The sequence below is a fragment of the Silurus meridionalis genome, chromosome 6 (genome assembly GCF_014805685.1).
Source record: "Silurus meridionalis isolate SWU-2019-XX chromosome 6, ASM1480568v1, whole genome shotgun sequence".
In the NCBI taxonomy this organism is placed as follows: Eukaryota; Metazoa; Chordata; class Actinopteri; order Siluriformes; family Siluridae; genus Silurus; species Silurus meridionalis.
In genome coordinates this window covers 20,497,769-20,511,987 of record NC_060889.1, presented here as the reverse complement: position 1 = coordinate 20,511,987, position 14,219 = coordinate 20,497,769, and the positions used below count along the sequence as shown (strand labels likewise).

Below are 14,219 nucleotides of genomic sequence, written 5' to 3'. Positions count from 1 at the left end.
TTTTTTCTACTCTTTACAGCTGCATGTTTGCTCTCCATCCATCCATTTAACTATCCATCAACCCTATACAACCCTGCATTCATTCATCCATCGATCCATCCTCTCATTCATCCTTCAATACATCAAGCCAATCCATCCAATCCTCCACAGCTATCCATCTGTCCATTTATTTATACATCTTTCCAACTACTATCTATCTATAGTACCTTCCACAACCAATTATCCATGCAGCCATCTATCCATTATTTATCTAGATATATATTTATACCCTCCATCAACCAACCAAGATCTATCTATCTATCTATCTATCTATCTATCTATCTATCTATCTATCTATCTATCTATCTATCTATCTATCTATCTATCTATCTATCTATCTATCTATCTATCTATCTATCTATCCATCCAGATGTTGGGAGTTACAATTTATAAAAGCCATACTTTTTTGGTTGATAAAGGTTTATGTATTATTACATTCCATCTGACAGCAGTGTCTCAGTATATATCTGGATTAGAGTTTTGCATATTCTCTCTATGTACACTCAGGTTAACACTGGACTCTCTAGTTTCAACATGCTTGTAGCAATAGATGTCTACACCTAGATGTTCCAGGGAAAACTTCAGATCCAGGGTGACCATGCCCTGGATAATGCAGCTAATAAAGTGGAACAAGGAAATATATGCAATTCTCAGCATCAGTGTTATAATGGACAGACAGTATTTCTGCCTAAACCATGCAAAGTACAACAAAGTAAGACCTTAACATTTGCAAAACAAAGACATTTTACTTTCAATAATTAAATGTACAGTATATACACAGCTGTTAACAATAGCCTAGTTTGTTTAAAATAAAAGCATGTCTCTGTGAAACTGTATAAATGCTGACAAGCCATAAAATGATTTACATTGCTATTAAACTCCAGTACCAGCGCTCAGCTTCACTTACCATTCTTATTATGTATAATCTAAGTCAAAGATGTTGAGTACCATTTAACACCTGCATACATTCACCTGCCTATTTGGATTATTTTATGGTTTATAGACCATGGTGACTCTTGTTGCTCATTTCCCTATGCTAAATGCATGATTTGTCATTCTTCATGTCTCCCTAATATTCTGGCATGATCAGTTCCCATGCACTTTAAAGCATATCAGTAAACAAACACAGAGTTACAAGCCAAATAATAACAAATGCCGACAAATAAATGTAAATAAATTTGTATTCATTATAATAAATGAGTATATATTATACAAACCTGATTCCAAAAATGTTGGGACAGAATGTACAAACTGAATAAAAAAGGAATGCAATAATTTACAAATCTCATAAACTTATATTTTATTCACAATAGAATATAGATAAAATATCAAATGTTGAAAGTGAGGCATTTTGAAATCTCATGCCAAATATTGGCTCATTTTGGATTTCTTAAAAGAGCTACACATTTGAAAAAAGTTGGGACAGGTAGCAAAAAGTTAAATGTACATATAAGGAACAGCTGGTGGACCAATTTGCAACTTATTAGGTCAATTGGCAACATGATTGGGTATAAAAAGAGCCTCTCAGAGTGGCAGTGTCTCTCAGAAGTCAAGATGGGCAGAGGATCACCAATTCTGTTACTGTTGACCAATACTGTTGACCAATAGTGGAGCAATACTTCCAGAAAACCTTGTCGATGAACACAATCCAACGTGCCATTCGCCGTTGCCGAGTAAAACTCTATAGGTCAAAAAAGACGCCAAATCTAAACATGATCCAGAAGTGCAGGCGTTTTCTCTGGGCCAAAGATCATTTAAAATGGACTGTGGCAAAGTGGAAAACTGTTGTAAGGTCAGACGAATCAAAATTTGAAGTTCTTTTTGGGAAAACTGGGACGCCATGTTATCCAGACTAAAGAGGATAAGGACAACCCAAGTTGTTATCAGCGCTCAGTTCAGAAGCCTGCATCTCTGATGGTATTGCATGAGTGCATGTGGCATGGGCAGCTTACACATCTGGAAAGGTACCATCAATGCTGAAAGATATATCCATGTTCTAGAACAACATATGCTCCCAACCAGACGTCGTTTTTTTCAGGGAAGACCTTGTATTTTCCAACATGACAATGCCAAGTACAACATCATGACTGCGTAGAAGAAGGATCCAGATGCAGTCCAGATCTTTCACCCATAGAAAACATCATAAAGAGGAAGATGCAACAAAGAAGACCTAAGACAGTTGAGCAACTAGAAGCCTGTATTACACAAGAATAGGACAACATTCCTATTCCTAAACTTGAGCAACTTGTCTCCTCAGTACACAGATGTTTGGAGACTGTTATATGAAGAAGAGGGGATGCCACACAGTGATAAACATGGCCTTGTCACAACTTTTTTGAGATGTGTTGATGTCAAGAAATTTAAAATAAACTTATTTTTCCCTTAAAATTATAGATTTTCTCAGTTTAAACATTTGATATGTCATCTATATTGTATTCTAAATAAAATATTGAAATTGGAAACTTCCACATCATTGCATTCTGTTTTTATTCACAATTTGTACAGTGTCCCAAATTTTTGGAATCGGGTTTGTAATACTAGAGTCAGCACAACATGTTTGAGACCAGAGCATGTCAGTTTGATAATCTGTACATTTGCCAAGAATTTTGGATTAAGATTGTGTAAATGTGTTTGTGTTCTTGGACAATAATGTCACCTTCCACACAGACTATCTTACGTGATGCTCAAGGAGACATGAGGTGAAGAGTGAACTCCAGGAAGCGTTGCATAAGATAGAAAACAAATAATAAAATTTGCAACCCATGTAGAGCACAATAAAATAGAATGGGGACAGTGGTGACAGAGCTAACCATAGCAACTGGCCTTAGTGTGGGCGTGTATCAAACTGGCCTCAATTCAAGCCTCGAATACATGTGCGAGGGAGCAGTACTACGTGTCCTTCGATGCATCATTACAGACTGAGAGCTCCCTTCAAGAAAATAATGAAACATCTACACTTTTCTCATGCAGAGATTTTTTACAAGCCGCATGTCATGAATAAAACATCAACCACAGGGTTTCATTCTCAGTGGAACAGAACACACACACACACACACGCACACACACACACACACAACTTTGAGCTCTATCCATAACTATTATGTATAGTCGGTACAGAAGAACAGTGTGAGAAATAACTATAGAGTAACACTCATTCTACCTCACATTTTGCTCTATTCTTCATGTAAACTGCAATTTTAGACACCAGACACCTTCATTACCTGCTGTGGGAAGAAGAATTTTGTCCCGAACTCCGGCTGTAATATTAAAAACTGTCCTGTGCTCATACCAGGATTCATATTTACAACATATTAATTTTGAACACACTTAATACATTTGGCTGAGGGCAATGTCTTTTGAGTCCTTTCTGGCTGATCAAATAAAGAACACCACAGTGTTCACACCACTTGATCCATGTCAAAGTCATGTTGGATCTGCAGATTATCCCAGACACACAGCGCATGATGTATAAATATTTCCTGAATGGAAAACTTTCACTTTCTGTTTTCTAATACGTGCATTCTTGTGTAACATTTAAATTGCTTCTCAAATGTATTCCCTTGTTTCTTGCTTTCTTTTCTTACTACGCCATGTCTCATCTTTCTAGTCTCTTTTCCAGGGAGGGTAGGTGGGCACAATTACTGCTCGTCTCCTTAAGCTTCTCCAGCTGAGTCGATGTACTCCATACCAGTGCCCAGGGCTCAGATGACATCGGTTGACAGCAGATGCCAAGGGAGTGTGAGACTGTGAACACACACACGCTACATCCCATTAGTACCAAACTTAGCAATCTGTCTCTGATCACACGGATGAAAGATAGCAAGAGAGTGAGAGAAAAGAGAGAGAGAAAGAGGGAGAAAGAAGCAGTGAAATGGCAGTCTTTGTTGCCCCCGGCGACCGCCTGTGTTCCTCTGCCAGTGCCAGGTGGTAGCCATACACAGATGCCCGTTCACTCGAATGGCAGCGGATTGACACAGAGGTCACTGCTTTTTAATTAAGATTTAAGCGAGAGCAAAAACATTTGCTTGCTCTGTCAGACATCCCAGGAAGTCCTGAGGTGCTTTTTAATGCACTTGCACCACTTAGATTTCTTACTTTGCTACACTGGAGTCTCTCCTGCAGCCTTAAACTGTAGTTGCCAGCAGAATGTTATTAACAGTTCTCTGTTGGCTAGAATGAACCTCTAACTGAGTGCATTTATCCCGAACACATTTATCCCTGCTTGCATTTATCCACTGAACACATTTTTCCCTGCTCCACTGCTTTGCCTTATGCAAGTAGGTGAAAAACCCATTCCATGACACAATACTTTATGTAATTCAATTTACCGTAGAGCATAAAGATTCGAAAGAAGGGTTGAACTCATGGACGGTGTCTAGAATCTGATTTATGACACTTGGCCTGAATATAAAGTATTAGTCTGTATGCATGTTCAGTTTAAGACTGGGTTCTTTATTATCACTAGAGGATTATAATTTTACACATATGAATTCCAGGAAAAGGCATGATGCTCCACGGTCAGAGATTCAGTACTAAAACTGAATTTCAGATATTGTTTTGCCTTTTATGCAGTATTTTGTGGCACTGGCTGCAGATGCACTGTGACCTAAATCATACACGATTTCTGCTTTGTGCACCTTTTAGCAAATTAGATGACAACGTTCTTTTATCATTATTATGTTTTATTAAATTATTATATAGCACAGCAATGTTCTTCGGTTTTCTGTAACTGCATAGTTATGATGAAGTTCTTCCTGCAAGGCAAATCACAGGCTTATATTATTTTGCTCATTCTAGTGCCTATTGTTTCTATAGAAACAGCTCATTCATATGGACTTTATGCCAGATGCTCTACTGAATCTTTCTGCAAGTAGACATTTAAAAAAAAAATGCATGGATGTATGAAGACAGTGCTTTGAGGTGCTTTCTGCTTTCTGCCATGAAAAATATTTCGAGGCAGAGGACTCTGCACTTTCTGATTTCTCAGTAACATGTACAAACCCAATTTTCATTTTAACAGCGAGAGAGTGAGAGACAGACCGACAGACAGAGAGAGAGAGAGAGAGAGAGAGAGAGAGAGAGAGAGAGAGAGAGAGAGAGAGAGAGGTGAAGACGCTGACGTGGGAACTTGTTTTTAGCCACTAAAATGCACGTGTTAACAGAATCGTGATTCAAAGATGTTTCAGAGCATTATGAGTGCTTATAGATAGATAAGAATTATGAATTTTTTAGATGATAGACAAAAATGTAAATCTAAGCTAGACACTTGTTTAGAATTAATTTCCATTAAATCCCCAGGTGCACAAGACCTTAACATGATATAGCATTTTGGCAGATTTATTTCATTAACTGCTTTATCCTAGAGCCGTCCCCAGCAACACTGGATGCGAGTATACCATCCCAGTCTGTCACAATGCCCAATTCACACACATATTCACACACTCAATTCAATTCAGTTCACTTTATTGCATTTTTAACAAAGAACATGCAAAAGGTTTCCCAGTGATGAGAACCAGAAATAGGGCACAAAGCTAGATCAGAGAGGTCCTGAGAGCCGAAGCAGTCAGGGCAAACTCATTCACACCTAAGGGCAGGTTTTTTTAGTATAGCTTCCAGCATGTTTTAGAAGGTAGGTAGAAACTGGAAACCCAGAAGGAATCCCAAGTGAAAAGTCCACACAGACAGTGGCCCAAGAGCAAGCTCAAATCAGAGACTGTGGAGGTGTGAAGGAGCAACACAACCTGCAGTTCTTGAGGTATTTCAATGAAGAAAAGGTCTCCTTACAGAAATCAGTGTGTGTCATGTTATATGATTAAGATTATGATATGAGAAAGCCAAAATTTATATATATATATATATATATATATATATATATATATATATATATATATATATATATATATATATATATATATATATATATATATATATATATATATATATATATAATTTATTTATTTATTGTATATCAGCCATACAATTAGTTTATTAGATTTCACAGATATTTCTTTACAATACAGAATACTTGTATATTTATTTAATATGTTAAGGTAATAACAGTGAATCGGAAAATAATTTTATGTTTTTTTATGTTTAAGTTTATGTTTCCCTTTCTGGATGTAGTGTACACGTGTCCCTGCTTATCCAATCAGCCAATCATCTAACAGCAGCACAATGCATAAAACCATACAAACCAGCTGACATTTTTCAAATCATGCTCACTGTAGATTCCTGTTTTTGGCTGACAAAGGTAAAAACCAATGTGTTCATCTGCTGATACAGTCCATCTGCATTTTCAGTTGATTTGCTGTTCACCATAAGTGTACAGTGCAGTTATTCAAGTTACTGTAGCCTTTCTATCAGCTTGAACCAGTCGCAAACCCCAATGCTTTTTTTAAATGTTTTCTGCAACCTTTTTTAGAGCCTGGTGTGTATAAAGAGTTTTCAGCAGTTTCTGAAAATTGAAATCTGTACAGTTTCTAGACAATATTACTTGAAGGTCTTGACTTGTATCTATGATTTTCTGCCCTACACTGGCTGATTGAAAAACTGCACGAACTCAGCAGGTGTACATGTGTCCCTAATAAAGTGGCCAATCAGTGTATGTGTTAAGAACCATGCATTTCCTATTGAGAAAATTTAATGGAAGATGTTAAACATTAGCTGTTGAAAATTCTATTCGAATCATTTCCTGCACTTTTAGCCAACAATTTGGATTAATGTCACAGGTTTTGCTAACTATGACTTAGCACACAAAATCACATAGCATGCAACGCCATCTGCATCCTGCTGTCTAGACTGAAAGTGGTTTGACACCAGCGCCTGCCTCTGTCTGATGTTCTTAGTGGTGACAGGTGTCATGGTACAGTTCAGATGCAGCTTTGGAGACACTGAGGCAGTGGCTGTCAGCTTGGCTTTATAATAAACAAAAGTGCTATCAGCAAGGCATTAAAAGATTTCCCTCAGCTTTGCTGAAGGATAGGGAGTGTTCTTCGGTTTCACGATTTTGTCGAACAGCCAAACATGGCCTCCTGTCGTGTGAAAAGGCATTTTGTCCTATATGGGAATAGCAAGGTGTAAATCTGCTGTGTTTGGTGTTATGAGTGTGTGTTTCTGTGTGTGTGTGTGTGTGTGTGTGTGTGTGTGTGTGTGTGTGTGTGTGTGTGTGTGTGTGTGTTAGCTGATATGTAGGTGGTTTAAGGTGTGATTGTGGTGAATGTGGCGATAGAGGTGTGGGAATGAGTTCAGTATCAGGCTAGGTGTTGGAATTAAAAAGAGAATAAGTGTTTCTTTGTATGAAATGAAACGGTTAACGCTTTCACAGAATCCAATCTCAGTCAATATGACTCTTTTAACCACCTAATGTACATGGTATGGTATTGTACATAAACTGTGTATACATATTTTAGGTGAATTCATTTACATAAAAGAAATGCTATATAAAGTCTCATTTTGTTGCCACAAAGCAGAAGGCACTCATTTGTTAAAGATGCCTTTAGATCTTGAGCTACCTGCTATAGCGCTCTGACCTCAATCGTATCGAACACCTCTGGGATTAATTGGAATGCTGACTGCACCCCAGGCCTCCTCACCCTACATCAGTATCTGACTTAACCAAAAGCACACTACAAAATCTAGTGGAGCATCTTCCCAGAAGTGTGGAGTTTATTATAGCAGCAAATGGGGACTAAATGTGGAATGTGATGTTCAAAAAGCAAATATGAATCAGTATTTGGTGTTTAAAAGTCAAAGTACAAGATATATAAACCACTGTAAAGCACTTTAAGATCCTAAAGAGAGAGTAAATGTCATTATCTGTTTTCTGAGTGTAAAGTTTGGCAATTTAAAAATTTTACTTTATGACACTATGATGCTTTAATAGTGTGCTGTGTTCGTGGTTTGCAGCGTGTGGGCGTCTAAAAGTCGTGTGTGTTGAGTGAAACCACAGAGAAAAAAAATCCTTTAAGAAACTTCAAAGTACCTTTTCAGCGGTCACTTAACGAGATTGACATCAAACATAGATTCAGGCAGAGAACGGAGGAAGTGTGCGAGAGGGAGAGGAGTGAAAAATAAGTGTGCCTATGCTGGCTCTCAGAATTCATTTCACCTCATGTACATCTTAAACGAAACTGCACTTTTGGACAAAATACTTGCGTAAAGGGGGAAGATGTTTTCGTTGACAAATCACGTTTTCGTGGACAAATCACGCATATACTCGATTTACTATTTTTTCTGAAGGTACTCTTGCATTTACTTTTAGCAGATGGCTTTATTTCAAAATAACATACATGAGTGGAATCTTATCGAAGCATGAAACTGGTGAAGGAGCTGACAGTAAAGAAACGGGGATGAAGGATGACAATTCCACCAAGTGAACAGAAATTAGTGAGATCCAGTTGTAGAGGTTGTTACAGAAAAAAACAAAATCGTTCTGATCCTCTTAATTTTACAAACACTAGTAACGAAACACAATCAATCAAAATAACAAGTGAATGACATTCACCAACACCAACAGGTTTGTCTAAATAATCTAGCCAGTTATGAGTCCTTCTGCTGACTGGTCAAAACCAGTCAGCTTTAACAAGGTCCCAGGTCAGGGTCGTTTTGTTTCCAGTCACTGTTGAAGCATAGCTCAGGCAGACACACACATCCTCTGAGACCAATGCTCTCGTGCCGGTGGAGCCTCAGGCAGATGTTTAGATTGCTTCAACAGATTTAGACGCACCTGCTGCCACCTAACACTCTTCATGTGAGATTGAAAGCAGCCACTGCGAGCGACAGTTCTCTTACCTGCATTACATGGAAATGAACTCATGATGGATAACCAGTTGTTTTTGTCTGTTCAGTTTATTGTTCTTGCATGAGCAGTTCAATTTTATTTTGTGCTTCTGGTGTAGACTTCATATTTGCTTCATAAACTTTAGCATATACTGCTTCAGTAGGCCTTTGAGTGATGTTACATTCACATATCCATAGAGCAATATTCAGACTAATGACATACACTAAATATTTGTTCAGATCTGGTTACAGTGTGTGATTTATGGCACAAGGGCACTACAAGGAGAAGCAACAATTTAGGTCACTGTCAATCATTTTAAAGATTTTTGGATATTACAGAAATAGTATTACCATGTACTAATACGATTTCTAAAAAGTTTCTTGAAAGTTTCTATGAAAAAAGCTTAACAAAGAGAAATGTTTATTTGTCAACATAATATAAATAGCATAATATCATATTGTAAACTAGAGTGGAAATTTATTAAACCACATTTATACATTTTCTAAACCATTTTTACAAACCTATTGCTTTCTGTTTTCACAAACTCTTTCTAGATTGATTCTCATTTCGAGCTCTAATTAGAAGGATATTATAAAGAAATTTCTCAAAATGTTAGAATATTCTAATGTTAGAATTTTGTAAGAATACCACATGACACTGTATTTCCTTCATTAAACAGAAAAAATATCGTAACACACTAAGATCCTTTCTGAAAGACTTTTACATTTATGACATTCGGAAGATGCCCTTATCCAGAGTGACTTAATATGATCTCATTTCTACAGCTGAGCAGTTAAAGGTTAACAGTCTTGCTCAAGAGCCAGCAGTGGCAGCTAAGTGGAGCTGGGACTTGAACTCACAACTGTTTGATCAGAAGTCCACCATCCTAACCACTACGCTAGAATGGACGCATTAACACATTATTTGGATGAATATTTGCGATAGTTTACTAAATTCCAATATACAAAAATACCTGTAAAAATGAATCAACTAATAAAATCAGCAATCAACTTATACGAATATATTGTGAAGTTTATTATTTTAAATATATTTTTAAGTCATTTGTAATACAGTGTCTCGCCTCATTCATTATTGTAATTGTTTTGTTTTGATAATTTAAATCCACTGAATCCGCAAATTTACCAAGCTCTGTATATGAAGGCAAAGGTTTTTGATATACTGTCTATCATTGATTTTATTTATCATCTTTCTATCTCATTGTAGCTGTCAGAGTCAGGTTAATTAAGGCTAAAATTGAAACCCTGAGCTCACTCAAAGGGTTGCTCAGCTAAAAAAAAACATCTGCCTGTTTTCCTGGCACAGTTTCATGAGACTCTTTGACAAACGGTCTCCGTGATTACTTGATTACTCTAGGCTGTGATTAATAATTTCACTCTACGTTCAATTTCATATAATTGATGTTGATAACTGTGTGCCCGAGCCATATAAGCCACAATATCCGTCTTTGTCATGAATTTCAGAGGTGATAATTATTTGCATTTAAAATGAATGTTTTATGCCCTGATTATAAGTTATTCATAAATAGATGTCAATTTCAGAAGGTATCCTATTATTCACTGTTACACTGCAGTAAAAGATGGTAAGTAACCTGTTTACTTCAAAATACTAGGTTCCTTGAAACTTGATAAGAATTATGCAATAAATGTAATTAGATTTCAATTTTTGAGTCTTAAGGTTTCTTCCTGTATTGTGTAATATTCTGTAATATCTAATATGTATTGTCTTCTCACTGGCTACTTTGGATTGCACTGTAAAAGGCCTAGACTCTTAAAAAGGTCTAAAAAGAGGGACATAACACATGACCAGTGTCATATAAAATTCAAATGAATTCATACATTCATACTAACTATCTAACTGGTATTATTTGTGCTCATTCATTCACAGTAACTTGCTTAATGTTTAGTCAATGATTTATCATTTGTTATCACAGAAAATTAGTAATGAAATTAATTTCAATAAAATATTTATCAGTAAGTGCATTATCCTGGTTCAGGTTATGGTGGACCCTAAATGTATCCTGGGAAAACATATGATCTGAGATGGGAATACACACTGAATGGAACAGCAATCCATCACAGCACACATACATTCACTTCTAGGGGCAATTTGCTGTTGTCATTCCACCTACTGGGCTGTTTTTGGGAGACAGGAGGAAATTGGAGAACCTCAAAGAAAGCCATATGGACATGTGGAGACACAGTAATCTGTGATCAGAAACTAACAAGGGGCTATAGTGCTGTAAGGCAGGAGAGTGACCATACTTAACTTAACTGTACAAAAAATTGCTTCCTTAACCATTGTGTCAGGTCAGTCTGGAAATCAGGCCACAGGCGACACATCACTAGCACATAGTTGCAATGCGTTGTGTCACTAGGGCTGTAACTACCTACATTGCATGTCCAGTTGTCAGAATGAATATGGAAACCGCTATATCCTGATGATGTAGTGGCAGAAAGTAGCCTGCAAATGTTCCAAGACTACCTGAGCAGTAGTGATTATTAGTACTCAGACAACTTTAGAACAGCTAAACATATCACTTCTAACATTAACGCCTTGTTGAGAATCAAACATGTATATGTGCAATGATACCAAGGTTTGAGTTCATGCCAGAACATATGATACTGTATAAAATGTGTAACAAAGCTATAAAATTGTACTTGTAGCGTTGCAGGCTGAATGAGTTTGCTAGTTGCAGCAATCTCAGCAACATCAGCTGATGTACCCTGTGTTAGCTGCAGGGTACAATGCATTTTTTATGTATGCGCTTTAAGTATCAGTGTGGAGAAGCCAGAGAGAATGGGAGGATGAGCAGACAAGGAGAAATGTGGCTCAAAAATTCAGCATAGGCTACCAGGTGCCAAAATGAAAACTAGTGCTAGTAGAAAGGAAACAGTTTATGAATTCTTGTGAATGACTGCTAATGCTACATCATAGGCAGTTTCATTGTTAAAGAAAATAATACAACAGCATGACAATTAGGAACTATTTCAATGTACTAAGGGGTTTTGTCAAGTGAAGGTGGAAAATAACGAACCATACAGGAAAAATGCTCCAACAGACTAGCTCAGATTGTGGTTTCATAACTGGTAGGTAGTTAGATCAGGTAGAGAGAGAGAGAGAGAGAGAGAGAGAGAGAGAGAGAGAGAGAGAGAGAGGAGAGAGAATTGTGAACTAATATACAGTGGGGTCCAGTAATCTTAACCCATCCTGAAAATCTAGGATCTTTTTCCCATTTTAAATAAACAGATGTTAGGTTTTTTAAATACTGAAAACAGTTTATCTTATATCTTAAATATTTGTATATTGAAGATTATGCATTATTCTATGTACTTATTTTAATACACGCACATGAGGAAAGAATGCAATAATGACCATGTTAACTTCTTGTTACAAAAGGTCAGATTTTCCTCTTGTCTAATCTCTTGAAGCATGTGTTCAGATAACCTCAGATGGATTTGATCTAAAATGTAACTTTGCACAAATGTGCAGAGTCAATGCGAGATATCGTGCACACTGTCACTGAAAAGGCAACACACCAGTTCATCAGTTATCCATTAAAAGAGACACACCTTTTCATCAGTTCAACAAGAAAGCAGACACACCAGTTCATTGGTTCATAAAATAAAAAACACCAGTTCGTCCATTCTTAATAAAAGAAGACCCACCAGTTCATTGAGTCACAGAGAAAGGGTGACCACTAATTCATCCTTTTACCAAGAAAGGTGACACACTGGTCCATTGCATAAATTGCAAACATTCTACTATTCACCTAATATACGATATGCCAATATACAGTACATTGTAAAAAAAAATTTATTAATCTAGAACAGAATGAATAATAGAAGCATCCTGACAATACATATATCCGATTCTTTTACTCCAAGCCCCCATTCCACTGTAGGTTATATAACGTCATAAAACCTGGGTGTGTGTGCACTTGGGCCAGGATCTGATACTGGTTACAGCTCGATATAGTGGGATCTTAAACATTAGTGACTGTAAAATATCTTAAGTAAATATCTGATGAAAATCATTGCAGAGCCCAAAATATGATGAAGGCTGCATGTGATTAGAAGCAGAAAAAAACGTGTGTATGGCTTTAACGACGGGTTTCTGACGTCACCCTGATGTGCATCATCCAGATGACGGAATGAGAGAGAGAGAGAGAGACACGAGAGAGAGAGAGAGACACACACACACACACACACACACACACAGGAAAGATCACGCTGTTCATCCTGTGCATGTGGACCGGCTGAGGAAACACACCGTGCTTTTTTAGAAGGCAGGACGGCGAGAGTGAGGTTATGTGCTAAATGTGTGTGTTAACTCCAAGGCCAGGGGCCTGGAGGTGGGATGTGAGCGTTGTCAAGGCGACAAGCTGGGGGGCGGGGCCAAGAGCATCATTTCGGAGAGGTGTGAAAGAAAGAGGGAAAGAGAGTAAGAGAGAGAGAGAGAGAGAGAGAGACTATGCGAATGAGGGAAGATCGGAAACGCGCCGCATTTTCTCCCGACGCCGGAGCACCGCTGCGCCTCCCATCACCTCTATAAACACGCACAGAGGTTGGAGAGACGCGCTGTTGGATTGAACCCAAAAATGTGCATTCGCCCTGAGCTTTTCATTGTTTCATTGCACACAGACTGACCGCCGCTCTATTTCAAGCCCTGGAGACTGCATGTGTTGGATCAGAGGCGCTGCGTTTGGATGAAGAGATCAGACCTGGCTCTATACTTTCACCTTGTTTCCGATCAGCCGCATCATACAGGCGATCCGTCTCTTTTTTTGGCAAGACTGGTAACGAAGGTGATGCTGGATCGAGGGTTTCACTGAACCGGAGAATATTTGTAGTTTGATACGAAGAGGGGAAACCACAGGTCGTGTGTCCACCGCACACCACACGTACAAGGATTTCTCTCACCTTCTGAGCTGCTCATCATCAGGTAAGAACATTCCCTTTTCCTGCGCTCTTGTAGATCTCAGCCTTACCTCAAAGTCTATAGACATTCAACAGCTCTCTTTCCATATAACCTGCAAGATCTAAGACTCATCATAGGGCAATTATTATTATTATTATTATTATTATTATTATTATTATTATTCATCTGTTACTGTGGGTTTCATGTGTTGCATTCTAGTTTTTTCTTTCTTGGAAACGCCTCCAGGTTTGTTCCATGCAGTGTTGAAGCAACACCTACAGGGTTGATTTGACAAACTACAGAGCCAAATTAACACCTTCAGTGTTGAATGAACACCTACTGTGCCAAATTCACACCTAAGCACAAATAGACACTGTAAGTGTTAATTCGACACAGGTTAGGCCTGCCATGTTCACGGCCACCTGCCCAACACAACTCAGCTCCTCTGCAATCAACTAAATTA

The 14,219-nt window shown here is 37.9% G+C and overlaps 1 protein-coding gene across 2 annotated transcripts in view; it reads left to right on the top strand.

Moving 5' to 3' along the window:
• Nucleotides 1-12,906: 12,906 nt before the first annotated feature.
• The window catches only part of nlgn2a (neuroligin 2a), a 205,399-nt gene continuing 204,086 nt past the window's right edge, over nt 12,907-14,219 (top strand). For both annotated transcript variants that reach the window (XM_046852135.1, XM_046852134.1), the window contains exon 1: nt 12,907-13,780. The gene's annotated coding sequence lies outside the window, so the exon portion shown is untranslated. The remainder of the gene's footprint in view (nt 13,781-14,219) is intronic.